Raw genomic sequence first — 27585 nt, forward strand, 5'->3', positions numbered from 1 at the left:
CCAGAGAAGGGGCTAAGAGCAGTGCTCCCTGGCCCCTGCACACACACAGCTGGCACCTTGCTCCCTCCCTGGGTGTGCACTGCCCCCTTCCCCTGCCCTACCTCTCTGTCCCACCTTAGGGAGCTGGGATGACCACTGGGTCCCCACACCTCCTCCAGGGGAGCCCTCTGCTACCTCTTCCCTTCCTCTCTGTCCCACACCAGCCCTGGGGCCGGGCCCTGCACTGCTCTCTCCAGAATCCTTTCCAGGGCTTGGGGGTAGGGCTGCCTGGCCCCTGCACCCAGATTGCTGCTGAGACTCTCCTCGAGCAGGAGGCCCTAAGAATCACAGGCTCCGCAGCCCCACTGCCTTCTGTGCTCTCAGCCCCCGCTCATCCTGGGCTCAAGGTCAGGTGGATTTCCTCAGGCTTTGCCCCCTAGAGCCTGCTTTCTCCTCCTTTCTCCTGTCCTGGGTGCCTGGGTGCCTGAGGTCCCGGAGGCCCGCTTCAGAGCACCCTTCTGACCTGAGGCGGGACCCTTTGAGTCCCAGCCAGTGTGGCCGACGCTCAATTCCTTGGTCAAATGCCCTTCAGTGGCTCAGCACCTCCAGCCCACCAGGCTGTGCTGGTCAGTCCACATGGTCATATTCGTACCGGTTCAGCCTGGCAGCTCTTCCGGGTCCCACGAGAGTCTCTGAGCACATCGGACGCCCCTTCTACACGAGCTCCACACCTGTTCTGACTCCACAGTCTCTCTCTGATGACAGCTCAGAGGGTTTCCCTTGGGCCGACTCCGTCCTGGAGACCCTGGATGTATCGAGCAATCACTCGCGGTGCAGAAGAGGGTCCTCCAGGGCCCTCCAGATGGGGCACAGGAGCCACTCAGCAAGAGCACTGGACAATTATGCATGAAATATTCATCCAATTATTTGCCTAACAAATTAACTTAGTTCATCATGAAACAGTGGAATTAGTTTTATTTATTGGGTGCATGAAAGTCAAAGCAAGCCAACTTTAAAAACACATGTAATATGTACGGCAACTATTTCTAGCACAATAAAGCCAATTATTTTTAAAAATAAAATCTAGTACTGGTTAGAGCATATCTATAGCAACTGTTGGGTAGTTATTCTTGTCTATTTTTGAGCAATGAAAAGTCAAAACTATGCAAATGGCTGGAGGTGCACTTTTATAATAAAACGTTGAGTCTTTGCAGGCGTTCACTTGCAGGGCGGCTGCACGCTTCTCAGATTGGAGGCTCTGTGGTAGCATCGCTCTCCCAGGACACAGGGCTGGGCCTCTTGGGCTGTGCACACATTGGGTGTGACTCCCTCTGTCCCTCTCCTCCCGCACAAGGGTCAGCGCTGCCGAGGACAGGGTGTGTCCGCCTCCTCGCATGTGGCTACTCTCGGGGGCCATTCCGCTCATCACTTCTTGCCCAGTGTTCTGTCTCCAGTTCTGTCTCCAACTCTGCGCTGGAATCCTCTTTGACCAGACCTCCTTCCTGCCCATGGGGAAAGCCCCTGCCTCTCTGAGTGGCATCCAAGGCCCTGTCTACCACGGCTTCCCTGTGGATGAGCTGCCCAGGTGGGGCCCCAGCTCTCTGTGTCCTTCCACAGAAGGCTCTTGTCTCTTTTCTGTGGTGCACTGTGCTCCCCAGGCTCGTCCTCTTTCAAGTCTCACCTCAAACTTGGTACCAGGGGCCTTGTAACCCCCTTCTATCACCAGGCAGAGCCGTCTCCTAATTGGCCCAGCCACCTCCTCACTCCCATTGTCCTGCTGCTCAGACCCATGGTCCTACAAGGCTTCGCTCTGTGTTTCAAACAAAGCCACTGCAGCCACCAAGATTCTGTTGACTTTGTAAATAACGAAGCAATAAAGATACCAAATATAGCGTCTCAAACTACACATGTGCCACCCTTCCTCTTCATCAATAATCACTATTTTAAGGTATGAGTTACAACAGGATGATAATTGCCAGGTGGAAGCTGCGTGCTTGACAATTTCTATGTATGAATTCATGTAGTTCTAACAAGAACTGTTTTATCTTGGTACTGTTACTCAGTGAGAACAATGACTTTGTCTAAAGCTACACAGATAGTGAGCGTTAGAGCCAAGATGCTACTCTGAGTCACACCCTTAACCACTATGGGTGTCTGAAACACATTTGCATATCTGTGCCCCTGTTAGACAGTTAAGTTCCTTGAGGACAAGACCATGCCTAACTTATCAGCATGTAATGCCAGTTGAATAAAATTAGAGCAATTGCCAGGGTTGATGGCTGCTGATAGAGTTGAGTATTGAGTTCTGGCCTTGCTAGTCTCAGCCCCACGTAGGTGCAGACATGGTTGGCATCTTAGTTCCACAAGGTGCATCTGCCAATTCTGACCAGCTCAGCCTGCACTGGGAGGCTCACCTCTGTCAGCCGAAATACTTTGTACAAGTCTATAGCTCTGAGCTAGTGGTCTAGAGAAAGCACCTCCAGCATGAAGTCTCCCTTTGGCCACATGGTGCAGCCAGGATTCTGTCTCCATTTGCTGCCTTGTTATCCAGTTCTTAGAAGGAATTAGGCTCATGTGCCCCACAAAGGGCTCATGTGCCCCCCAAACCCTCTTCTTGGGGCTAGAAGCAGTCCCTTCTTACCCCACTCCTGGGGACCTCTTCAGAGAAGAATTTCTTGAAATCTTGTACAGAAGTCAATTCCTCATCAATTAGCTTAACTCATAATAGGAATTAGGGCAGGGAGAGGTATTAGGAATCAATAAGAAGTCCTTCACAGGGAGGAAACTCAGGGGGTTTCATGTCCTTGGGGACAATGGGAAAGAGCAGGTGTAGTCCTATTTTCCTAAGGGCCGGGACATGGCTTCTGTTCTTTCAGATGTTCTCTGTGACCTACATACTCTTAGATTTTTCAGTTTTTGAGTGTGTATGTTAATATTTCCAACTACAATTGTAAAACAACTACATAGTTTTATCAGCTGTTGCTTATGTATATTGATACTATAGTATTTGGTGCATATATGTTCATAATAACTATATTTTCTTTTATATTTTGTTACTGTTTATATTGGGTCCATAATACTCCTCTGTGATTCCCAACATGGGTTTCACCTGAACATATTTTTTAGTCTTATATGAAAACATTGGCTGTTATGCATGTCAATTACTTTCTTTTTTCTTTCTTACGTGTCTCCTGTAGATATTAAATTACTATTTCTTTAAAAATATCTGTTCTGAGAGCTTGTCTTTTGATTAGTGATTAGTATAATTCATTCACATTTACTATACTTAATGTTATATTCAGAATTATTTCACAATTATTATTCACAATTTTTATTATCATATTCTATATACATTTCTTTTTTCCTTCCTAACTTCCATTGAACAGACAATTTTTTTGCTGATTTTGACATAGTATATTTTATTTTGGTTTTTTGGTGGTCACTCATAACTTCTTCAGATCTATAGTTATACTTATTCTCCCCAACAGTTTCCTAAATTTACCATGATCTATCTCTTCCCTGTAAATAAGACAAGTACCTCAGGCTACTCTCATGTTTCTCTGAACTCTCTCTCACATCCCAACCTCTCTCCTATACCACGTGAGTATCATCTAGAATTTCGGCTACAGATTGATGTGTATACTTTTGTTTGAGTCCTTGCTTTAGTAAGTGATTTAGTCACCCATATTTCTCATATTGCTCATGTTCATTTCTTTTTGTGAAATAGGACGATCTTTTAAAACATTTTCAAAAGAGTTTTTGTGTGATAAAAATTCTGAAGCCCTACATGTCTGAAAATATCCTTATTTGGCCAATGCATATAAATGATAGGTTAGCTAAATATAAAAATTATGAGTTTCAGGATTGTTTTCCTTGAATATAGGAACTATCACTCTACTTTCTTCCTGCATCCACTATTGTTGATAGATACAATGTCAATATGATTTGTGTTCCTTTGAAAGTTACTGACTTCTTTCCCACTTCGAAAGTTTTATAATTTCATCTCCTTTAATGTTCATAATTTTCTGTAGTGTACTGAGATATCTCTCTCTCTGTCTCTCTGTCTCTTTCTTTCTTCTCTGAGATTGTACATCTTTCTCAAATCTGGGAAATTCTTGGCCAATAAATCTTCATATGTGTTCTCTCTTCTCCTTATTGTTTTCTTCCTTTCTGGGTCTCTAATGTATAAATAGGCGGCTCAACTTAAGTCTTCTATATCTCTTTATTTTCCACTTCTAAGAAGCCTTTTAATATCTTCTTTATTTCTTTTGGAGAATTCTTAAGACAGATCTTTGTGCTTACTAATTTCTGGCTAAATTCATCCTGACATTTAGCCCATATATATGTGTGTGTGTCATACATACCATATATAAATATATATATACACACACACATATATGGGCTAAATGTATGTGTGTGGGTGTGTGTATGCATGTGTGTGTGTATATATATAGATTTTTAAAATCATTTTTTATATAATTTCTTATTCTTTTTTTTAATTTTCCCAGTACCCCCTGCCTTATTTCTTAGAGGAAATTAAACAGGCTTATTTTAAACTCTTGTTCCATCTGTTCTATTTATTCTGCTTCATCTGGTATGAATTTCTCTTCTTGTTGTCTTTCTCTATATAGCAGTTGTATTCTTAAGAAGTCTCATTACTTTTACTGAGCTAATACACCCTTCTGAGATATTATCTATCTGTGCTCTAAGTGGATATTTGAGGCAAGTGGATAAAACCCATGTAAACACTTTCTCTGCTTCTGAGGATTTTTTGAGATGGAGGGAGGATGCATCCTCTGGTGAAGAGCATCTGGTATTACACATTACATCTCTCCCTTGGCACTGGTCTCACTTAAGAACTCTTTCCTGAGCGTGATTACCTAATACTGGAGCTGTGAAGAGGGTACAGGGATAAAGGAATACTCTGTGGCTGGAAAGACTGGAGGAACCTGTTTTGAACTATCCTTCATCCAATTCGTGTGTGGTAGAATCTTTAATTTATCCTTCCAACCAGCTACCACTGGGATGGCTGCTCACTCCTCACACAGGGTAAACGGGGCTTCCTTGAGCTTCTTACATCAGTAGATTGAAGTCTGTCACCAGTTTTGGAAAATCTCAGCCATGATCTCCTCAAATATTAACTCTGGTGTATTCTCCTTGTCTTCTTCTTCTGCGACTCCAGACAGAAGTGTGTTGGTCCACGTCCCCGCAATTCACGTGTCTGCTCTTGCTAGTCTTTTCTTTCTCTCAGAGCTTTGGCCTTTCTGTTCACTTGCCTGATCTACTGTGCCCCATCTGCTATGAAGTTTATTTAATTCGTTTTCGATTTCAGCTAGTATATTGTTTTACTCAATATCTATTTGATTCTTTTTACGAATTCCAAACTATTTTTTTTCTGTTGGAAATTCTCCATCTTTTCAGCCACTTAGTGCATCTCTCCCCTCTTGGCTTTGATGTCTTTATAATTGATAATTTTAATTTGTGTGTTAATTTCTATATCTGGATTATTTACAGATCTGCTTCTATTGACAGCTTTTTATCAATCGTTAGTCATGTTTTCCTATTTCATATTCATGTAAGTTATGATTATAGGAAAGTCATTGTGTATACAAAAATGATGGAAACTAAAGTTGTTGCTGCTGTTTCTCTGAGAATTTCTGCCTCTCCCCATGCACCCTTTTTTTGGAAGATAGGGATTAGTTGCTAATCACCTGAATCCGATTCAGGATTGAGCTGATTTGAGTCTGGGGTGCCACATGAGAAGCAGTGCATCTGTTTTCCAAATCTAAAGACTGAAGCCAGATGGTGGATCTCCCTGGCGAGTGGAGCAGCGGGAGGTCTCATCCCCTCTCTAGTGGTTCCACCCTTCCTGTACCACTGCAGAAGCCAGCAAGAAACCTATGGGAGAAAACAGCTCAGCGTTTTGAGCTCCTCTAGATTCTGATCTCTTAGCCCAGCTCAAACTATTTGAAAAATAGCCACTGACTTATCTTTCTCTCAAAAAAGCCCCTCTGCCTAGGAAAAGCTTAAACCTCAGCCTTTGCCCAGATTCAGAAAATCACTCCCAGCCCAGTCCCCCAGGGATAAAACGGTCGGTGATCGCAGCTCGGCTGGAAAGGGCTCTTCCTGCTCTGGAATTTTAATTTGTTTGGTTCTTCTACTTTCACAGTGAATCAATGGCTATAATCTTTATAATTTATCAACTTATTTTTCTAGTTGTGTTCGGAGCAGTGAACTGTTGATATTTACTCTAAACTCCCTAGAAACTGAAACCGTTACAGTGGTTAGGGATAGTAGATGAACCAGTTTTTAACTTCTGCCCAGTGCTGGAAGATGGATTAAAGACACACTAGGAAAATTCTCCTTCCCACCTCCTATCTCTGGAGTCTCTTTTTTCTACTGTAGGTAATAATTCCTCCCTATACTACCCCATCCCAGAAGCCCAAGTACCCAGAGTTCTCAATGTTTTAAGTAGGGAGGTGGATCTTTTTTTTTGTTTTTAATGGATCCGCTAACTTCCTTCTGTTTTTATGCATTGCTGAGATTGAGTTTTGGTGCCCAAATCAGTAGTACACCATGTTAATTCACCATTTGAATTACATCGAAAACCCAACTCTGCTGCATACTATCTGTATCACCTTGAGCAAACCACTTCGCCTCTCCTGTCCCCAGTTTCAGAATTGTATCCGACCTAGTTGACGCCCATTCAAATGGAAACAAAGTGTAAAAATCACGGGAGCTCTGACTGTTAGGCAGTTATTCATTCTCACCCTTTGCAAACACGCACTGGTTGGCAGGCACTATCTGTATCTCTCTGAGTGTCTGATGCTGTGATCTACCTTTTTGCCAGTCGTTTTCTCTAGTTTGAAGCACAATCCATGAAGAGTCCTCACTGTCCTCACCACTAACCCTTGGTCGGCTGCTTTCTTTTCGACCAACCTCCCTTCCTTCCAGATCATCTCAGGCAGGTCCACTCTCCACCTGTGACTGCCTGAACTGGACCATAACGCTGGTGAGCAGAGCTCATATGGAAGCTTCCAGAATGACTGTTGTTGGACATCTCATTAACCTCCACTTAATCCTGCCTTCCCTGGAAACTTGACGAGTCAGTGCTGCTGGTGGAATTGCATCAAACCCAAGACCCACCCGTCAGGAGGAAGATGCAGGGTGGTCTGATCTTCAATTCCCATGAGCCTTTTCTTGCCTAGTGGGGATAGACAGCTCTGAGCTGCGTAACAAAACTGTGCATGGCTCACTCAACTGCTGTTTCTCTTCACTTTATTTCTGGCCGAGCATGATGGCACACACCTGTAATCCCAGCACTTTGGGGGGCCGAGGCTGGAGGATTGCTTGAGCCCAGGAGTTGCAGACTGGCTTGGACCACACGGTTAAACCCTCTCTCTACAAAAAATACAAAAATCAGCTGGGCCTGGTGCACGTGTGGTCCTAGCTACTCAGGAGGCTGAGGTAGGAGGCTTACTTGAGCCAGGGAGGCAGAGGTTGCAGTGAGCCATGATCAAGCCACTGCACTCCAGCCTGGGTGACAGAGTAAGACTCTGTCTCGAAAGAAAAAAAAAGTGTTATTTCACTTTTTCTTGGATTCCTTTCCCAGGAAAACCACACATTTCAGCCAATTCTATAAGAAAATGAGTCCACAGGGCTCAAAAATGGGAAAAAGCTGGCAGCCCCGACCCTTTAGAAAGAAGACACAGACATGGTAGAAAACAGCAGTGAAGGCAGCACCGAGGACACCTGGGGGGCGGGAGCTGCTGAATTGAATTGATTTTGCCTTAGCTTTTCCTGAAGCTGAAAACGTAATAATCATGTTTATATAATCACTGAATGGAGATATATACATAGATACGTCACTGAAAATGTTCATAGATACGTTTTCCCTTTGAGTTCTGCATTCAGTTAAGTTACCCTTCTGGACTGATCCATCAGAACACATCCCTGTCAATGCACGGTCACAGCACCGCTGAGAAGCCAGGGATGCCTGTGGTAGGCACAGCACTTGAGACTCACCTCCTCATGGGGAGAAGCGAAGCCGTGATGGCATCACGCCAGACCTAGACGCAGGCTGCATTCCCGCTTTAGCCCGGTGTTCCTCTGCAATGATGTGGATGACTTTCCTCCTCCACTCCTTTGTAGTGCAAGGAGAACCCACCCAGGCATGGAGAAGACTGACAGACTCAGGATCCAGCCGTTCCACAGGCATCGACTGAGCACCAGTCCTGTTCCAAGCACCATGGCAGGTGCTGGCCCCGCGGAGACGAATGAGGTATTTTTCCTGCCCTGGGAGACCTCGTGGGGTGTCAGGGAGGTGGGAGGTGACCCTGGAATTATAGGACCTTCTGGCAAGCATGGTGGTGGGCTTCACAACAGGCTGAGGGAGACCAGAGGCCACTGCTTTTTGGCAAAGAAGGAGAAAGCTCCTCCAGGGAGATGACTCCTGAGCAAGCACTGGGAGGAGGAAGGGGTCGGAGGGGTCCAAGCGGAGGAGGCTGTGTGTGCGAAGAGCCTGACCAACGAGATTTCCAGTTCTGTGAGTTACTGGGTATTTTTGCAGGAGCCTGATAAGGTGTGAGTGACATTAGAGAAGTCAGAAGTCCTGCGTGAGTTTGAGGATGTCACGTGATCTTGAGTGACAGGAGCCCCATTCCAGTGGGAAGGGATGAAATGATCAGTCCAGCATTGTCCACGCCACCTGGAAACACGGTTGCTAATGACAAGATGGAAGTACTGCCTCAGTGTTCATGCTGTCCCATCTTTGTACGGGTTGTAACTTTTTACCTTGTATACAAATGCAAACTTACATAAAAGTTGCAAGAGTTGTATAGAGAATGGCCATATGCCCTGTACTCAGATTGACCAATTGTTCATATTTTCCTCCATTGGCTTTTCCCTTCTAGATAGAAAGATAAATAGACAATAGATAAATAGAATAGATAGACAGGTGATAGAGATATAGAGATATAGATATAGAGATATAGATATAGATGTCCACACACATATATAGTTGTCCCTCAGTATCCACAGTAAGTTGCTTCCAGGAGCCCCGTGCATAACAGAATCCACACGTGCTCAAGTCCTTTATATAAATGATGTAGTATTTGCATATAACATACACAATCCTCTTGTATACTTTAAATCATCTCTAGATTACTTATAATACCTAACATAATGCAAATGCTATGTAAATAGTTGTTATGCTGCATTGTTTAGGGAATAATGACAGGGAAAAACCGTCTGCTTATGTTCAGTACAGATGCAACCATCCTTTTTTAAAAATATATTTTTGATCCACAGTTATGGAAGGCTGTCTGTATGTGTGTATACACACACACACACACACACACACACACACAAATATAGATATATTTTCCCCTGAACTATTTGAGGGTAAATTGCAGACATCATGTTCCTTCCCCTAAATATTTGTGGGCATTCTCTAAAAATAGAGGTATTTTCAACAAAAGTTATACAATCATATAATACTCTTAAGTATTATATGTATAGATATTATATGTATAGAGTATAGAGTTCATATTCATATTTCACTAATTATCCCAAATTTTTTTTTTTTTTTTTGAGAGGGAGTCTCACCCTGTCACCCAGGCTGGAGTGCAGTGGCATGATCTCGGCTTACTGCAACCTCCGCCTCCTGGGTTAAAGCAATTCTCCTGCCTCAGTCTCCTAAGTAGCTGGGATTACAGGCACCCGCCACCACATCTGGCTAATTTTTATATTTTTAGTAAAGACGGGGTTTCACCACGTTGGCCAGGCTGGTCTCGAACTCCTGACCTCAAACGATCCACCTACCTTGGCCTCCCAAAGTGCTGGGATTACAGGCGTGAGCCACTGTGCCCGGCCCCGATATTTTCTTTTACAGCCATTTTTGCCCAGTCCAGGATCACACACTGTAGTTAATTTCCAGGATCACACACCCTATGCCCCTTTGGCCTGTTTTCCTCTAGAAGTGTCTCGGCCTGTCTTCGTCATCCCTGAAGGTGACTACAGTGAGGAGCGCAGGGCAGTTACTTTGCAGGATGCCCCGGGCTTGGATGTGGGTGGTGCCTTCTGGCAGGGATTCCCCGGGGGAGGGGGTGTGCAGCAGGAAGCCGGTGATGTCCCCAGGCCCGGCCTCTAGTTAGGGTGGTGCCGCCGGCTCTTTTGTTGGTTCTTAGTCCCTCTTTCTGATTAATTAGAACTTGAGAGGCCATCATTGAGACTCCCACTCCCCGTCAGACTTTCCCCCAGCCATTTCAGTAGCCATTGAGGATTCCTGTCGGAATCTTTGTTCGCTCTGCTGGTTGCGAAGCCGTGACCCGAACTCCCTCATCCCGTCCATTTCGGTGAGTCAGTCCACAGCCTACTGTGAGGACACATCCAACTGTGAGGAAGAGCTTCCCCCTTCCCCTATTTATCTGTCCCCTTAGTTTTACATCAGCATGAGCTCACGGGTTCTTGATGTAGGCTACGGGCTATAATCTGTTACCACTGTGTTGATTGTGATGCTCAAACTGACGCACATTCAGCCACCTAAGGATAGTTTCCATAGAGGCCTCCTGGGTGCCACCCCATAGAGCCACACAGGTCCCAGAGACTGCAGGATGAGGGGCAGGCTGGTCACTAGGATCACAGTAGTTTGGATAAAATCCCATACCCCCGTGTCAGGCAGAGGTGCCCGGCTGTGCACTACCTTTGCCCTGCAGGGCTCTTCCCCTAGCCTGGAGCAGCCAGGCTCCACCAGCTGTGACGCTTCCCACCCCGTACCCTGCACGCAGCTCCACCGCTCCCCTAGACCTGCCAGACAGCTCCTCCCTCACCATCTCAGGACCCTCAGCCTGGAGCAGCCCTCCCACTCCACATTCCAACGGCCACCTCCGTGGTGGGGCGCCTGCCTACCTGCCCGCTCCCACACTCCTGGCATTGCAAAAGGAGATGAGCTGTTTGGGAGAGCGTTTGGCAGCACATAACAAGAATTATAAAATTGTTTGTTTCACTTGACCTCGTGGCGACATTTCTGGGAAATGTTCTAAAAGAAAATTCCAAAAATGGCCCAAAGCCTATGCACGAAGAGGTTTACTGCAGAGTTATACAACTCACAAAGTCAATCGGATACCTGTCGGGAGGGGAAGGGCTAGGTAATTTATGATGCCAGATGGATTGAATGTTAGATGTCATCTCATAGAAGTCCCAAGATTATGAAGCAACAAGAAAAATGTTTGTGATGTATTGTTAAGTAGAAAAATGCAGAGCACAAACCCCAGTGTCTGCTGTAAGTAGAGTTGTGGAAGATGAGGCAGATAGATTCTTTTCCCGGAATAGCTGGCGTCAGAATTCTCCTGGGTGGGCAAGTGTCTTTCTTTGAGTGAGGGGTTCTTTGCACCCCTGGTGTGGAGGCTCCGTGTCTAATGCATCCCTGACTATTGGTGAAAACTCCGAAAATCACACAGATGAAAATGGTTTTCTCTGAGCTGGACCCACGCCTAGGGCCGGCATGGGGGGAGCACGGGAGGGGCTGCTTCCTCGGACCCGAATCTGGGCCCAGCGTGCCTGCTTCACGCTACTTTTCCCGTGGAGGGCACAGGTACAAGAAGTGTGTGGTCTCCCCAAAGTGTTCACAGGGGTCCTCACAGCAGCCATGGTGAGGGCATCACTTGTGTGGAGGTGGAGATGGGCCTTTTATGTTTTCCTTACACAGTACACCACAGGATGCCAGACTTTTTGTGGTGGGAAGTAAATTACAACAACCCATGTTTTAATATTTATTACTAAGAATGTATCTGCACTCACTATTCCTCATTTGCAGTTCTCATCACCCCTTTATTGGGTTTGTATTGAAATGCACCTCCCAGGAAAGCTATTGTTTTATATATTTCATGTTGCCAGCATCTAGGAACACAGGGCATAAACAGGTGTTTTTAAAAGGCAAACCTATTTTTCTAATTATAAACGTACAGATTTCCCACAACATGAGGGACAGAGCTGAGGTGGGAACTGGTTCAGCCAAAAATATTCAAGAATCATGGGCAGGGCCCATGTGTGTCCACGCACTGGTATGTGTTTAAGGATACAGCTGTTCAGGTGTGGTGGCTCACACCAATAATCCCGGCATTTAGGAGGATGAGGCAGGAGGATTTTGCTTGAGCCCAGGAGTTTGATCAGCCTGGGCAAATAAGGAGACCCCCATCTCTACAAAAACTTTAAAAATAATTAGCCAGGTGTGGTGGTACATGTCTGTAGTCCCAGCTACTTGGGAGGCCGAGGCAGGAGGATGGTTTGAACCTCAGAATTTGAGGCTGCAGTGAGCCATGATCGCACCATTGCACTCCAGCCTGGCCAGGCAACAGAGTAAGATCCTGGCTCAGAGAAAAAAAAAAAAAAGATATAGCTGAGTTCAAAAGAAAGAAAAGGCAGTACCTGCGTGGCCTGAAACCTGAAGCAGGCTGGCAGGAGTGTGAGCTTGGCCGAGAGAGCAGAGCCCTGGTTCCGGCCCTGTTTCTGAGACAGAATGCCTCAGGCTGCTTCTGCCTCTGAAACAAAAACAAGTCTCCCATGAAGGGAAAATGCAAAGTCTCCCAAACTTTTCAGTGAGTCTGAACTTCTTCCACTCACATGCCTCGGGAACCTCAAGAAGACAAATTATCCTAAAAGCCGGCCTCAGCCCGGGCCACTCCCGGGGCCTCCAGCAGCAACAAACTTACCTGGATCTCCAGGGGTGCTTCCCAGCCCAGGGCCCAGGAGACCAGGGAGGGGTTCCCATGGAGGGGGCTTTGACAAAAGATATACATGTATAAACAAGTCAGGAAGGTGCTGCAGATGTTTTTAAAATGCACGCAATGATGAGGAAACAAATAAAAACATCAAATGTTCCAATGTGTGCGGCTTCCAGCCTGCCAGGTGTGGATCTGTATGAATGCTCACAAACCCTTTCTTACTGCATCCTCTTTTATTCCTTAAAAATTAGAGCATAATATTTTCTCAGCGCTGTCATTTTTTAGTTATTTTTCTTTAGCAGAAAAAAGTCAATACTGCTTTTCAGAAAGAAAAAAAATATATTGAGAAAAACAAACAGGGTGGGTGCTGGGGTGGGGCTGAGCCAAGGAGCTGGACAGACGCAGTGAGAGCCGGGTGGAGTCAGAGCACCCTGGCATCCCAGGTGGGCTCTGCCATGCACTGCTTTTGCAGCAGTGCGGTCACAGAAACCCTCTGGCCCTCAGCTTTTCCTTCTGAGAAATGGGACGACTGAGGCCACAGCCCCTCGGGAATCGCAAGAAGGGCCACGGGAAGGACCACAGTCATCACTCTTGTCTTATTAATCGGCTGCAGCTCGTCTGGGCCTCCTGAGTGACCCAAACCCAAACTGCTCTTCCCAGAGTCTAATGGGATTTGAACTTGGCCGGGGCACCTGCTCAGGGCCCCACCAGACGCTGGAGCCTACAAGGATGGGGACACATTTCCTCTGCTCCCGGGGGACACTCGACTTGTGTGTTGTGATCAGATCATGGGGCTGGCTTGTGCTGCAGGGGCGAGGGGCTGAGGGCGAGAGCTCGATGGAGCCGCTGGGGCTCTGGTCCAAGAGCAGCAGTCCAGGGGTGTTATCTGAGCCATCAGAAAGCAGATCAGCCACGGATCAAATGTACCTCACTCTCTCTCCAAAGGCAGTGCCCTGAAATGACCTGCACACAGGCTGGGCTGAGCTGCAGCCCTGGCCAGGAGGGAGAGTGTGTTGGTCTCCGTGAAAGACGAAGCTGCTTGAGCTTCAGGGATACACAGTTCAGGGTGTGCTGCCTCCCGGGGACAGACTGGATGGGCCACCCCAGTGCTGGGCACACAGCAGGGGAGAGGTGGGGACCACGCAGAACAGAGCCTGGGGGTTGAAGAACCCTTTCCTGATCTTATTCATTCCAAACGCTCTTAGAAGGCTTCCCCTGGCTGGGCACGTTCGCTAGGTTGGTGAGAAGACACCCTCGGAGAGAAGCGGCCTGCCACGATGGTACAGCAGCAGGGCCATTGCCATCAGAGCACCCCAAGTATCTCTGGAACAGGCTTCCTGCCTTGGCTGTGGGCTCAGGGACTCTCTGCCAGTCACCCCAGAATAGCCCCTGTGCACCCTGAAGTGTGTGCACGTGAGACTCGGCCGGGGCAGCTCACAGCAGAAAGGCCCCCCACCTTCTGGGATCAGGGCCAGTCAAGTTCGTCCAGTCCCCCTTTTCCTCGTACACGTGTCATTTCCATGAGAGGAGACCCTGCCAGCCTTGAACTCGGACCGCCTCGGGGAGAGGGAGCCAGACCCAAGGCTTGCGAGAGAACGTTATTACGAAGATGTTTTTCAGCCCAAAGCTGATCGCTTGTAACTTCTGTCCTCTGTTCTGATCCCGGAGGCTCATAGACAACACAGCCCTGGGGTTCACGTGGCCTATGGAGAGAAGCGCTGAGCAGGGCTGTGTCCCCCGTTGGGGCAGTCACCCTCAGCATCCCCACTGTTGGCCCATCCACTAATATCCCACCCACTTATTCAAACCCAGGCCACCCAAAGCTCCCCCTATTCCCTGAACAAATAAGGCAGGAGCCAAAGGGTCAAGACGAGGTGAGAAGACTTGTTCCCCACTGCCCTATTCAGCCCCTGCCAGGAGGAGGTGGGGCTGGCAGTGTCATATGCAGGCCCTGAGCATGGGAACCTGACACCTGGGCTGCACATTTTGCATCCAGCTTCTCCTCACATGTCATTTCTTACCACCGATGACCCTCATCCGCATCAGCGAAGCCTTGGCCAAGCGGCTGCCCGGTGCCAGGGACTCGCTGGTGTCCTCACAGGGCAAGATCCACGGGCTGCTACTTTCATCCGGGCATGTCCCAGCAGCACAGGAAACTGATATCCAGGGCTGCACAGGTGGTGCGGAACCGGGAGATCCAAGAGGAGAGATCCCTGGGCTTCAGCTGCCTGGGGGCTCTTCTGGAAGAACCTGATTCTGAGCTGGGCCTGCAGTGAGGGGGAGGGCTTAATGAGGCTAATTAGCATCACTCTCTGGTACGCAGTCTCTTTTTTTGGTGACAGCTTTATTGAGATGTAATTCACACACCACACAATTCATCCATTTAAAGTGCAGAATTCAGCAGCATTAACATATTCATAGTATTGTACAACTGACACCGCAATCAGTTTTAGGACATTTTTGTTACCTCCGGAAAGAAACCCCATACCCTTCAGCTATGACCTTCCAATCTCCCATCACTCCCCCACCCCAACCTAGACAACAACTAAGTTACTTCCTGTCCCAGTAGATTTTCCTGTTTGGGACTTTTCAGTCCAAACGCAATCATACACTCAGACACTATGTGGTTCTTTGCATCTGGCTTCTTTCGCTTAGCGTCATATTTTCAAGGTTCATGCATGTTGCTGTGCGAATCAGTGCCTCCTTTTTTTTTTATATGCCTGAATAATATTCCAAAGTATGTAGACCGTATATTATTTATTCATTCACAAGTCGACGGACACTGTGTTGTTTTCACTTTTTGGCTACCTACCATGAATAATACTACTCTGCACATGCATAGATTTTTGCGTGGACACGTGTTTTCGCTTCTCTTGGGTATATACCGAGGAGTGGGGTTGCCGGAACATGTGGTAACTGTGTGCTTACCCTTTAGAAGACCTGTCCGACTGTTTTCCAAAGTGGCTGCCGTGTTTCACAGTCTCCCGGCAGCCCCTAAGCATTCTGCTTTCTCCACATCCTCACCAGCACTGTTGTCTGTCCCTTTGATTCTAGGCACCCTCATGCCTGTGAAGCGGCATCTCGTGGTAGTTTCGCTGTTTGGATTCTGATGGCAGAGGACCTTGAGCGTTTTTCCCTAGGCTTGTTGGCCACCTGCAAATCTTCTGCCCTGGAGGTGTGGGGAGCACCCTGCGTTCCGCAAAGCATGCCTGTGCTTCCCGTGTGGTACGTGTGGAGGTGTTGATTTTGATCTGGCAGAGCTTTCTTTCTCCTGGGAATTGCATTTTCCTCCCTTTCCCTCCATCTTCTCCCTAATATTTGGGGCCAATAGGTTCACCTTCTTCTACTTCACCCCCTCCACAGCTGTGGTGATTGGTAAAGGGGTGGTTGTTTAGAAGGTTGGCCAGGTGTGAGCCGGGAAGCGGGGAGCAGAGAGATGACTGCCAGGGTTGCAGGGCCATGGCGGGGACCTGAGCCTCTGTACATAGCCGGGAGAGACAGGAGGAGGGCACACCTCTGGCCCACAACCGACTTTGAACCTCTGGGGCACCACGAGGACCCACGGTGCTGTGGGCTTGGACACCAGCCCTGGGTTTCCAATAACCCCCTCTTCGGCTTGTGTAAGTTTGGCTGAGTTTTCCACCCACCCACCCCTACGGCCAAAAAGTCCACGTGACTCAAACTCTTGCTGATTCCTCTCAGGAGCAGGCCGGTGGGATCACACTTGCAGATGAGCCCATGGGGAGTGGGGAAGTGGGGGCCCAAGGCCACAACTATTTACAGTTTATGCCTCATCTACGTTCACACCTCACCTGCGGTGGTGGGGGGGTTAGGGGGTGTGTGTGGGGGGTGAGCACTCAGACGGCGCATAAACAGCCCAGGCCTCAGTTCTCGTATGGTGGAGTCGAGGCCTCAGACAGGCCTGACAGAGGCTTGGCCCACTGACCCGTGTAGCCGTCTCCAGCAGAGGATTTGCAATTTTGCAGAGAACGGGCTGTAAGCACTCGTGGTGCTTCCCACAGGCCGGTGAGCAATTCTCCAGGGGAAATTAGACGTAAGCCAGCAGAGCAGACGGAATTGCTGGAAGAGCTGGGGTTTCTGTAACCAAGTGCTAAGCACTCTATGTACACTGCAGATGAGGAAACCAAGGCCTGATGGGTGAAACCATTCACCAGGGAGAACCAAGGAGTCAGTGCAGCCAGGATCCAGCCCAGATTCCAGGGCTGCCACTCTCCTGGCCGCCAGGCCACCCAGGAGGCTCAGGGTGCCTGTTCCTTCAGGAGGTGGCCCGGGGCTGCCACAAGCCCTTCAGAGTAGGCACTGCTTTGGTGAACAGACAGGCGATCTCACAGAGCCCAGGGAATGCAGCAGAGAGCCCCTCACGAGTGGTATTATTTTATACGACTTTAATAAGGATCAAAATATGCCTTGGAATTTAGGGGTTTGGCAAGCCTCTAAAGTTAGTTTTTAAGTACTTGTGGCTTGGCAAATCCATCATGCACTTTGGGGAGTTCTCTTCTAAACCCATGCCGTGCTTTGAGAAGGAGGAATGATACGGATGTTGCTGAACGATTTTCACCAGTTCCAGTAAAATTTCAGACTTTGTAAACCAAAGAGAACGGTGGGTTTGAGTCCCCTTGCTTGGCACCAGAATATGCGCTTGACAATGCTAAGAAGGTTCCAGAGAGTTTTGGGCAAGTGTATCTCATAGCTTGGTGCCAGCGTTGGGGCTGTGGTCTGCGCGTGTGGGTGGAGATGATCGTGGTGATGCTGGTGTGTGAGGAAGGAGCAGTGAGAGATATGGCTGGGAAAAGGTGGCCGCTTGAGGTGCGGAGATGAGTCCTGATTCCCGTCCACCCTCTCTGGCTCTGTCCTGCCCCAGCTCACATGGTCTGGGCTGTGGAGACTGGTCCTGATTCCTGTCCATCGGGTTCCTTTGTGTTCCGGCTCATGTGGTCCTGGTAGTCGGGGCAGTTCCTGAGTTCTCATCCATCTTCCCTGGCCCCAGCTCATGTAGTCATCTCCAGGGCTAAGCTCTGAGTGTTTGGCAACTGTGTATGCTGGCCACGCTCCATCATGGGTGGCTAAGACCCAGCCACAGTGCCCAGGGACCCTGCTGGAGCCACAGGGCAGGGAGAGAGAGGCGTCAACACAAGTGCTGCCATCCCTGCCCCAACGTGGGCTTTGAGCCCTGGGTGAGGCTCCAACCCTACTGGTTGATCTGGAATGCTACTTCCTGGGAAGTGCCTAGTCCTGCTCTTGCTTCTCTGTTATGGTCCTGATGACTCCACGGAGACAGTTTGTAATCCACTGATTTGTCTCAGTCTTCTTTTAAAAAATATAACCAAATACCTTTCTGCATTGAGATAACTGTAGATTCACATGCAGTTGCAGAAACACTAGAGAGTGGTCAGGGTGCCTCCACTGTCTCCCCCAGAGGTGCCGTCTTAGGTAACCACAGGACAAAGCCACAGCCTCGAGCTTGACCTCAGTGCCGTTCACGCCCCACACTCAGATGTCGCCAGCGTCGCACGCCCTTGCCTGTGTGTGGGTTGATTCTGTGTTGGTTTGCGTATCCACCACCACAGTGAAGGCACAGAACCATCCATCCAGGACCCCTGCGGCTGCCCTGTGGAGCCACGGCCACCTCCCTGTCCCTCACCCCCGTGGCCGCTAAGTTCTTCTGCACTTCCATCACTTTATCATTTCAAGATTACTCTCCACGACATAACCTTCCCGGTTGCCTTTTTCACTTGGCGTGGCTCCCTGGAGATCATCCTAATTTTAGTAGCAACAGTTTGTTCCCTGTCATGAGTGGTAGTCCCTGGTACAGGCGTTCCACAGTTTAACCATTTTCCTGTTGAAGGAAATGTGTGTCGCTTCCAGTTTTTGACCGTTATGGAAGAAGACAATGTGAACATTCGTGTATGGGCCTCTGTGTGACTCTAGGTCTCCAGGTCTGTGGGATAAATGCCCAGGAGGACCACCATCGGTTGGGTGGCATGGGAAGAAGATGCTTCATTCAGGAAGAAGCCACCACGCTCTTCTCGGGCAGTTCTGCCTCCCTGTCCCCCACAGCAGTGCATGAGTGTTCTGTGTCTCTACATCCTCATGGCATGTTGTGTAAACTGCGTTTCTTATTTTAGCCATTCTGATAGGTGTGCAGTGAAGAATCTTTTTTGTAGAGATGAGAATATAGAGTCCCTGGAAGTGGTCCAGATATGCTCAGAGGACCTTCCTGGCATGAGAGATCTTGCAGGGACACACGGGGCATGCAGGATGTACCCCCAACCCCTGTTCTGCCTCCCCAGGAACCTCTCAGGCCCCTACTTTGCTCATTGTCTGTCTCGGGTTTGCTAGTGTTTGGCCTGGAAGCACATCTTGCAACTTGCCCAGCTTGCACGCACACTCCACCTACTGTAACACCCTTTACCTGGAATTCTTCCCCCAGGTCCTCACAGGCAGCTCTGCTCGGCCCCAGGTCTCTGCAACCACGGCCCAGCCTGAGGGAGGGTGGTAATGTGAGCAATCAGGAGTGGCTATAAATACAGACGACGATTTGCTCACTTACCTGCCTCTCACCTTCCGCTGTGTGACCCAGTTACTGAGAGCCACAGACTGGTACTGGTCCATGGTCCAGGGGTTGGGGACCCCTGATTTAGAATACCAGCGTTGACTTCATCAAGAGAGCAAAGTGTGTGGCCATAGAAGCTGATGTGAAAAACTCACTGGGAACACCCAGGAGGCAGTTTTTTACCAGGCTGAGGTCCAAGGCCACAGGGTGTTGTGCTTGGGCCCACCATGCACAAAGCCTTCGGCGTCCCTGCAGGGCTAACATGGGGGAGGGCACCGTCCTGGCCCAGGCCTACCCCTTCTAATGTCTCGGGGTCTGGAGGGCCCACGCCCTTTCCACTTCACGGCAGGCACGGCCCCTTTTCCCTCCTGCTCGGTGCTGAGCAGAGCCATGTTAAGATGTGGCCAGTCACCAGCTTAAATATTTTAAATAAAAAGAACGATCAGTATGGTTTTTTCTCTAGCAGAAATAAAACCGTGGCTGTATAACACACTCTCTCCCAAACCTATCATCTGAACAACTTTCTTCCACACAATTAAGCATGCATTTCTACACCCACACACTCAGGCCCTGCAATCCAGTGTAGACATGTTTCTAGAAAACATTTGTTTCCCTGATTGTGTTTTCAGGGGCATTTGTCCCTGAAATTAGAAGGCACGGGACATGGTACGGATGTTTCATCCCAGTGGGTAGCAACTGCTTCGGGCTCAGAGCCTCATTACATTAAAAACCATCAAGGACCCCCAAGAGCTTTAGTTCCCGTGGGTTATACCTAGCAATGTTTATCATCTAAAAAATTACAGCTAAACATCTCAGAGATTTATTCCCTAAACATAACAATAGTAACATATCATATGTTAACGTAAATAACATGTTGGGAAAACAGCTATACTTTTTAATGTGAAATATTTAGTGAAAACAGTGAGTGTCGTTGCTTTAGAATTTCACAGATCTCCTTAAAGTCTGGGTTAATAGATGGTAGCCGGAGTCTCATAGCTGTTTCTCCAGCCATCAATTGAATATGTTGTTTTGGTGGAAACACATGAAGAAAATCTGACAGATAGGTCTGTTGGAATAAAACTCTTTTAATAGTTTTTTTTTTTTTTTTTGCATGTAATTGTGCATTTCTGCTTTGACTCTGTACCAAACTATCTGACCAGTAGTCTTTTTTATTTTATTGTGGTGAAAACATTTAACAAATATTTAAGTATGCAATACAATGTTGTTAGCTGTAGGCACAACATTGTACAGCAGATCAATAAAACCTACTCATCTTGCATAGTTGAAACTTTACACCTGTTGAATAGCAACTCCTGGCTTTCGCCCCCCAGCCCCCAGCCCCTAGCACCCACCATGCTACTTTCTGCCTCTAGGAATTTGAATCCTTCAGGGACCTGGTGGGAATGGAGTCATACAGTATTTGTTCTGTGGCTGGCTTATTTCCTGTGGCCTGTCCTCGAGGTTCATCATGTGTGGCTGCCTATGGCAGGACTGCCTTCATCTTTAAGGATGAAGGGTATTCCATCGTGTGTACACACATTTGCTTTATCTAGTCATGTAGATGGACATTTAGGTTGTTTACACATCTTAGCTGTTGTGAGTAATATTGCAATGAACACAGGAGTACTAATAGCTATTTGAGCCCTGATTTCAAATCTTTTGGTTAAATTTCAGAAGAGAGATTGTTGAGTCATATGGTGGTTCTATTTTTATTTTTGTTTTTTATTTTTTAGACGGATCTCACTCCGTCGCCCAGGCTGGAGTAGAATGGCGCGATCTCAGCTCACTGCCACTTCCACCTCCCAGGTTCAAACGATTCTCCTGCCTCAGCCTTCCAAGCAGCTGGGATTACAGGTGTGTGCCACCATGTCCAGCTAATTTTTGTATTTTTAGTAAAGACAGGGTTTCACCACGTTGGCCAGGCTGGTCTCCTGATGTCGGGTTATCCACCCACTTTGGCCCCACAAAATGCTGGGATTATAAACATGAGCCATGGCACCTGGCCCTCTTTTTAATTTTTGAGGAAATGCCACACTGTTTTCCACCATGGCTGTACCGTTTTGCGTTCTGAACAACAACAGTATACAAGGTTTCCGGTTTCTCCACAACCTCACCAATGCGTGTCTTTTTTTTTTTTTTGCAGCTGTACTCACAGGTAGGAGGTTGGTTTCAGTTTGTGTTTCCCTGATGATTAGTGACATTGAGCCTCTTTATACCTGTTGGCCATTTTTGCATTGTCTTCGGAGAAATGTCTGTTCAAGCCCTTTGCCTATTTTTTGATTGAGTTGTTAGTGTTTTTGATATTGAGTTGTAGGAGTTTCATACATATTTTGGAAATTCACCTTTTATCAGATCTATGGTTTGGAAATATTTCCTCCCATTCTGTAGGTCTCCTTTTCGTTCTGTTGCTTGTTAGCTGTGCAGAAGTTTTTACATTTGACGTTCCATTTGTCTACTTTTGCTTTTGTTGACTGTGCTTTTGGTATATTCATGAAATCATTTCCAAGACTAACTCCAGAAAGCCTTTCCTGTATGTTTTTTTTTCTAGGAGCTTTACAGTTTCTGGTCCAAAAGCCCAGAAATAAATCCACAGTATATGGTTGAATGATCTACAAGAGTGCCAAAAATACATATAAGGAAAGGATATTCTCTAGGGAGAACTGGATATGCACATGCAAAATAATAAAATTGGACCCTCATGCTATACACAAAAATTGGTAGTTTCTTGAAGATTAGTTACAACATAGAGTCTGAATCCTGTTAATGAGCCCTTTCATCTCTGATACATTAAAATGCATAGCCCTATCATTAACTTTGAATGGATCTTTTACTTTTGTATGATTTTATAACATCATATCTTGGTCATTTGGAAAATAATGACTCACTGAGTTATACAGGTTTTCAAGTGTAGACACATTTCATTATTCAATACCCAAAAAACTCGTATTTGCTAATATCACCACCCATCTCACCAGGGAAGTCTTTAAGTAACGGGAAGCTAGGAAGATGTTGGTGGTGAATATAAGCTTTCCAAAATTTTAATTTATACTCAAGTTCACATTTTAGCATTGGCAACAAACACTGTCAATGGTTTTCTTTGAAATGGCTGGTTCACTTCATTTACTTTCAAGAAATCTGCCAAACGGTGAACTCTGAATAGTTTGTAAGTCATTCTTTCAAGTAAAAACAATGTTCCATGAAAAAGTGGGTAGTTGAGCTCTTGGCTCAGTCACATGGTACTTTTCCTCAAGAGAACCATTGTTCCTCAGCTTGCAGACGGGCTTTGTGTGTACTATCAACTTAGTCAGAATATTAAAAAGGCATGTGCCTCAAGCATTGAGCTTTAATAAAATAAATAATTTTTCTCCTTCACCCAGAACATTCTTAAGTGACACGGAGGTTGTGTTCTTTGTCCCTCCCCGTGAGTGCCTGGCAGTGACGCATGCAGTGACCGCTGTGTGGTGTGGCTCCAGTCTTGATTTCAGGCCCAGCACCGAGGTTGTTGGGTACCGTTAATGTGAATGTCAATATAGGGAGGAAAACAGTAGCCTCTTAGCATTATGAAAAGAGTTTTGACCTCAGAGACTTCTGAGAAAATTTCAGGGAGCCCCAGGGGCCTGACCATACTTTGAAAAATACTGATTTAGCCAAAACATCATAGAATCAGCCTCATTTCTTTATTTCCTTTTTCCTTTTTAACATCTAAATTTTTTTTAACACAATACAGGTTAAAGTAAGCTTACCGATGAATCTTTTGCATCAAATGATAGAAGTTAAACATCAGCGATTTTTCACATTAACTATAGTTTTACGATTTATGTATTTAACTGAACAAAGTTTCCAAAGCATCTGAAATAACTATAATTTATGCAACTTTTTGGACATCCGAAAATAAAAAATGAATATATATTTAACATCCCTAATCTCAAAATCTAAAATCTGAAATGCTCCAAAATTTGAAACTTTTTGAGCACCGACATGACACCACAATTAGAAAATTCTACGCACAAGCACTGAACACAAACTTTGTTTCATACACGAAATTATTAAACATATTGGACAAAATTGCCTTCCAACTATCTGTATAAGGTGTCTATAAAGCATAAATGAATTTTGTGTTTAGACTTCAGTCCCATCTCCAAGTTATCTCATTATATAAAAGAAAATATTTCAAATTCTTAAAAAAACCAAAACCCAAAATATTTCTCATCCCAGGCATCTTTGATAAGGGAGGTTCCACCTTTGTTTCATGTGCACGCATGAACCCAACCAGCAGCCTAGGTAATAAAATGTGGAATCCATGGCTGCAGCCAACCATGTACCGCTCCTGGTCCTATTCCACTTCATACCCCCTGCCAAGAGAGGATCACCATCCTGACTTGGGTGTTTATCCTCACCCTGAATTTCTAACCACTTTCATTAAGAATGTATGTATTCCTCAACAAAACGTAATATTGTTAGGAACAGTTTTATAAAATTCTTCCTGTGCACTTAATGTTTCTCTAAGCTTCTAATATATGCCCAGGATCAAATTGTTCATCACCGAGTAGAGGCATCTTCAAATTTACTAGACACTGCCAATTTGTTATACAAAGTAGTTATGTCAATCTATATTCTCACCAGCAGTGTATAAAAGTTTTCTTTTCTCTACAGCCTCTGCAGCACTTAAGTGATGAGACTTAAATTTCTGTTGCTTTTGTGGGCAGTTTTGGAGTTTTAGTGTCGTTTAATATGGATTTCTCTGACCTTTAGTGAGATTGATCATATTTTCAAGTTTATTTACCATTGGAAATTTTCCCTCAGTAAATCGCCTTTCCAAATCCTTGATAATTTTTTTCTGTTGTTTATTATTTTATACTTTTTGTAGGAATTCTTGATATATGTTAGATTCTTTTTTTATACTTTATGTTCTAGAGTACATGTGCACAACGTGCAGGTATGTTACACATGTATACATGTGCCATGTTGGTGTGCTGCACCCATTAACTCATCATTTACATTAGGTATATCGCCTAATGCTATCCCTTCCCCCTCCCCCGACCCCACAACAGGCCCTGGTGTGTGATGTTCCCCTTCCTGTGTCTAAGTGATCTCATTGTTCAATTTCCACCTATGAGTGAGAAAATGCGGTGTCTGGTTTTCTGTTCTTGTGATAGTTTGCTGAGAATGATGGTTTCCAGCTGCATCCATGTCCCTGCAAAGGACACGAACTCATCCTTTTTCATGGCTGCATAGTATTCCATGATGTATATGTGCCACATTTTCTTAATCCAGTCTGTCACTGATGGACATTTGGGTTGGTTCCAGGTCTTTGCTATTGAGAACAGTGCTGCAATAAGCATACGTGTGCATGTGTCTTTATAGCTGCATGACTTATAATCCTTTGGGTATATACCCAGAAGGTCTGGGTCAAATGGTATTTCTAGTTCTAGATTCTTGAGGAAACACCACACTGTCTTCCACAATGGTTGAACTAGTTTACAGTCCCACCAACAGTGTAAAAGTGTTCCTATTTCTCCACATCTTCTCCAGCACCTGTTGTTTCCTGACTTTTTAATGATTGCCATTCTAACTGGTGTGACATGGTATCTCCTGTGGTTTTGATTCGCATTTCTCTGATGGCTAGTGATGACGAGCATTTTTTCATGTGTCTGTTGGCTGTATGAATGTCTTCTTTTGAGAAGTGTCTGTTCATATCCTTTGCCCACTTTTTGATGGGGTTATTTGTGGTTTTTTTTGTAAATGTGCTTGAGTTCTTTGTAGGTTCTGGATATTAGCATTTTGTCAGATGAGTAGATTGCAAAAGTTTTCTCCCATTCTGTAGTATAGTTTGAAGTCAGGTAGCATGATGCCTCCAGCTTTGTTCTTTGGACTTAAGATTGTCTTGGCAATGTGGGCTCTTTTTGTGGTTCCATATGAACCTTAAAGCAGTTATTTCCAATTCTGTGAAGAAAGTCATTGGTAGCTTAATGGGGATGGCATTGAATCTATAAATTACCTTGGCCAGTATGGCCATTTTCATGATATTGATTCTTCCTCTCCATGAGCATGGAATGTTCTTCCATTTGTTTATGTCCTCTTTTATTTCATTGAGCAGTGGTTTGTAGTTCTCCTTGAAGAGGTCCTTCGTTCGCATCCCTTGTAAGTTGGATTCCTAGGTATTTTATTCTCTTTGAAGCAATTGTGAATGAGAGTTCATTCATGATTTGGCACTCTGTTTGTCTCTTATTGGTGTATAAGAATGCTTGTGATTTTTGCACATTGATTTTGTATCCTGAGACTTCGCTGAGGTTGCTTATCAACTTGAGGAGATTTTGGGCTGAGATGATGGGGTTTTCTAAATAGACAATCATGTCTTCTGCAAACAGGGATAATTTGACTACTTCTTTTCCTAATTGAATACCCTTTATTTCTTTCTCTTGCCTGATTGCCCTGGCCAGAACTTCCAACACTATGTTGAATAGGAGTGATGAGAGAGGGCATCCCTGTCTTGTGCCAGTTTTTAAGGGGAATGCTTCCAGTGTTTGCCCATTCAGTATGATATTGGCTGTAGGTTTGTCATAAATAGCTCTTATCATTTTGAGATACGTTCCATCAACACCGAATTTATTGAGAGTTTTTGGCATGAAGGGCTGTTGAATTTTGTCAAAGGCCTTTTCAGCATCTATTGAGATAATCACGTGGTTTTTGTCTTTGGTTCTGTTTATATGCTGGATTATATTTATTGATTTGCGTATGTTGAACCAGCCTTGCATCCCAGGGATGAAGCCCACTTGATCATGGTGGATAAGCTTTTTGATGTGCTGCTGGATTTGGTTTGCCAGTATTTTATTGAGGATTTTTGCATTGATGTTCATCAGGGGTATTGGTCTAAAATTCTCTTTTTTTGTGGTGTCTCTGCCAGGCTTTGGTATCAGGATGATGTTGGCCTCATAAAATGAGTTAGGGAGGATTCCCTCTTTTTCTATTGATGGGAATAGTTTCAGAAGGAATGGTACCATCTCCTCCTTGTACCTCTGGTAGAATTCAACTGTGAATACGTCTGGTCCTGGACTTTTTTTGGTTGGTGGGCTATTAATTATTGCCTCAATTTCAGAGCCTGCTATTGATCTATTCAGGGATTCAACTTCTTCCTGGTTTAGTCTTGGGAGAGTGTATGTGTCCAGGAATTTATCCATTTCTTCTAGGTTTTCTAGTTTATTTGCATAGAGGTGTTTATAGTATTCTCTGATGGTAGTTTGTATTTCTGTGGGGTCAGTGGTGATATCCCCTTTATCACTTTTTATTGTATCTATTTGATTCTTCTCTCTTTTATTCTTTATTAGTCTTGCTAGCTGTCTATCAATTTTGTTGATCTTTTCAAAAAACCAGCTCCTGTATTCATTCATTTTTTGAAGGGTTTTTTGTGTCTTTAGCTCCTTCATTTCTGCTCTGATCTTAGTTATTTCTTGCCTTCTGCTACCTTTTGCATGTGTTTGCTCTTGCTTCTCTAGTTCTTTTGATTGTGATGTTAGGGTGTCAATTTTAGATCTTTCCAGCTTTCTCTTGTGGGCATTTAGTGCTATAAATTTCCCTCTACACACTGCTTTAAATGTGTCCCAGAGATTCTGGTATGTTGTATCTTTGCTCTCATTGGTTTCAAAGAACATCTTTATTTCTGCCTTCATTTCATTACATACCAAGTAGTCATTCAGGAACAGGTTGCTCCATGTAGTTGAGTGGTTTTGATTAGTTTGTTAGTCCTGAATTCTAGTTTGATTGCACTGTGGTCTGAGAGACAGTTTGTTATAATTTCTGTTCTTTTACATTTGCTGAGGAGTGCTTTACTTCCAACTATGTGGTCAATTTTGGAATAAGTGTGTGTGGTGCTGAGAAGAATGTATATTCTATTGATTTGGGGTGGAGAGTTCTGTATATGTCTGTTAGGTCCACTTGGTGCAGAGCTGAGTTCAATTCCTGGATATCCTTGTTAACTTTCTGTCTTGGTCTGTCTAATGTTGACAGTGGGGTGTTAAAGTCTCCCATTATTATTGTATGGGAGTCTAAGTCTCTTTGTAACTCTCTAATGACTTGTTTTATGAATCTGAGTGCTCCTGTATTGGGTGCATATACATTCAGGATAGTTAGCTCTTCTTGTTGAAGTGATCCCTTTACCATTATGTAATGGCCTTCTTTGTCTCTTTTGATCTTTGTTGGTTTAAAGTCTTTTATCAGAGACTAGGATTGCAACCCCTGCCTTTTTTTGTTTTCCATTTGCTTGGTAGATCTTCCTCCATCCCTTTATTTTGAGCCTATGTGTGTCTCTGCATG

The sequence above is a fragment of the Papio anubis genome, chromosome 10 (genome assembly GCF_008728515.1).
Source record: "Papio anubis isolate 15944 chromosome 10, Panubis1.0, whole genome shotgun sequence".
Lineage (NCBI taxonomy): Eukaryota > Metazoa > Chordata > Mammalia > Primates > Cercopithecidae > Papio > Papio anubis.